The sequence below is a fragment of the Haplochromis burtoni genome, unplaced genomic scaffold, assembly GCF_018398535.1.
Source record: "Haplochromis burtoni strain Fernald_Lab_line unplaced genomic scaffold, NCSU_Asbu1 Contig_377, whole genome shotgun sequence".
Taxonomy (NCBI): Eukaryota; Metazoa; Chordata; class Actinopteri; order Cichliformes; family Cichlidae; genus Haplochromis; species Haplochromis burtoni.
In genome coordinates this window covers 566,321-569,367 of record NW_024582738.1, presented here as the reverse complement: position 1 = coordinate 569,367, position 3,047 = coordinate 566,321, and positions in this window count along the sequence as shown.

Sequence of the window (3,047 nt, the reverse complement as noted above, 5' to 3'; positions counted from 1 at the left end):
TAGAACATAGATATGCAAAAAACCAAACTGACCTGCCATGACAATACTGCATTGACAATACTGTATTCTCTTTTAAAGACAAAAGGAAAATCTGACTCAAACATGTTTTAAAACCAGTTCAGTTTTAGTACGACAAAACTTTTCTGTGACTTGAGACACTGTTTTTTTATGCATTTTGTTACTTAAGTTTAACAGCAAATTGAATTTGTGCTATGAATGTCTGTCAACAACTATTTGTTGTTTCATTTAATAAAAACACCACCAGCAGCAATAAACAAATCAAAGTTACATCTACAGCATAAAGAAAAAACAATCAAAAACAAAAACAGACTGAAAACCCCACTTCCTAGCTATATGAAAACAATTTACAGGAAATGGAGTCAACCTTTAAACACGGATGTTAATTGGGTTACCAGGTTTACTGTAAAATGGTTCTGCATGTGTCATTCTGCTGGATATCAGCTGCTACTGGATGTCTTCTCTGCTTAACAGATCTCCCACCAGCTAACCAGACTACCAACTGAAAAACAACCTGATATCCGCTCCTGGCTGAGCCCACCTCTCAACCAACCACTTCACACCTCAATTCCAGCCATCTGTACAGCCTTACGATCTGTTAGAGGTATGCCGGAAATTCGGCAGATTTAACACCAGGAAGGCTCCAAGGCCACAGCAGGCCTTGTTCATGCTGTTTTCTGCACTGTGCAGCACCATTATCACCATTTTATACTGGCATCCTCAATATATAGATTGCATTATACTGACTCTGAAGCGTAATATAATGCTGTATCATAGTACAACTTTTTATGATGCCATTCACTATAAAACAAGAAAATAAATAAAAACATTAATACATTAATAAATAATAATAATAATAGAAAAACATGACTTGGAGCTCATAAACCACATGTCAGCCTGACATCTCCAGTCCCCGAAAGACTTCAAAACCTCAAAACTGTAAAAAATCCTCAGCTGGATCCCCTGGAGCTCACAAACCGAGCTAACTGCCTGTGGATCATGCAAACAGCAGGAGACTGCACTTCATCCTCCGGCATCGGCAGCATATGACCGAATTTGTGGCGCTCTTACACTCCAAGGTTTCACTGCCAATGATATCAGTTTCTCACTATGTGCAGATCAGTGTTTCCTGACAAACACAATGCAATGCTACATGAGCGCGCCTCTGACTCTGGCTTTAAACACAAATGGTTCACTTTAAAATAAATGAAGTTCAAGTGGCATTACATCTTTGTGTGTGTGTGTGTGTGTGTGTGTGTGTGTGTGTGTGTGTGTGTGTGTGTGTGTGTGTGTGTGTGTGTGTCAACAGAGAGAGAAGGGGTTTTGAGTGGTGGTGTAACATATTTCTTATCTAAAGGACTATAATTTTTTGTATCATTATTTTGAAAAACTAGAAGATCGCTATAAATCTGCAATAAAAACAAACAAACAAACTGGAAAGTTTTGTAATCCATTCACTTATTTACTTAGTTACCAAAATTCGATAGCAAAGCACACAGCAAAAGCAGACAAACAAATAAAATACCCAGGATCAATGTATGATTTCAGATGCGAGTCTGCTGGCATACTTTTGTATTCTCAACCTGCGAGTAAAGACAGATGCATCCTAATTGCTCGAACACACTCTAATGATGCTGATGTTATTTACAGCTTAGTGATCCACTGCTTGTAATTATCGAAAACATGACCTCTACTCGTCCTTCACAGGGAACCGATGAATATAGTGTGGTGTATTGGAATCAGAATGCTAATACTGTGAAGTGTGTGGTGGAAAACTGAAGATGTTGTAGCGCTGGGTCACTGACATTTATTGATCAACATTTCAATTGAAATATTTATGATGCAGTTAACACACAATGCATTCACTCTGGACAGGACTTTAAGGTCATACCTTTTGTTTTACACAATTTATTGAAAAATAAAATAATATGGTGGAAAAGAGGGAAAATCACAGTTTAAACATGAAGAGAGAGGCAATGATGGTACAGTGTTGGGCCAATAAGCAATGAATTGTGGAAATGTGGGTTTTTTTTCTTTCTTTGTCTTCTTTTTCCAGACATGCCACATCTTTTTGAAGAAAAGATGTGGCATGTCTGGAAAAAGCATTATGTATTGTGATCTTTGTTAAGCACATCTTTTCTTCAAAAAGATGTGCTTAACAAAGATCACAATACATAATGCTACCAAAAGCAGAGAGGTCAAAGGTGCAGATGTTCATCACTTAAGTGGAAGCATTGACATTTGTATTGAAGCAATACTCTAGGAAAAAGTGCTGATTCAACTTAAATTATGAAAGTAAAGGTTAGGTTTAGAACATTTATACCATCTATTTTTAACCAAAGATAATAGACTCTTATATAATGCTACATTAGTATGATGATAAGAAATATTAATAAAAGGGAATAAAACTTTATATCAACCTAAATTCAAATTCTAATGAATGTATTAAGCCTGAACAGCTGTTATGTAGAATACAAGCAGAGAAAACAAAAGGAATAAAAAAAAATAGCTTTTGTGGTTGCACCGTAGACGAGCAACATTGCCTCTGCACCTAAACAGAAAAATTTGTTTAGTCATGGGTTAAAGTGAGATTTGGCAGGTGTGCAAACCATAATACCAGTTATAGTGGTGGAATGTGTGGAAAAGAGTCACTTAGTAATATGTCACAGTAATTCCTGTTGTAAGCTCCAGTAGATTTTCTATGCAGGCTGTGATCAGCAGACTTGTGCTGTTGCATTTTGTGGATTTTGGCAACTGAATTCAACAAGATATAAGCAGATCTTACATGAGCTATTACCACAATGCAGTAAAGTAACCCGTTTAACCAAAAGTAAGCTTGAAATCTTCATGCAATCTCTAAAAAAGACAGAGTTAGTATGCTTCAGTTTGTTTTTCAAAGCTTTCAAAATATGGAAACAAACATAACTTCATCAACAGAGCTAGTATCTGAACGCTACCCCAACAGAGGTCGATTATCTTGTTAATAATTTCACCTCCTCACTACGTACGACTCTGGATACTGTAGCTCC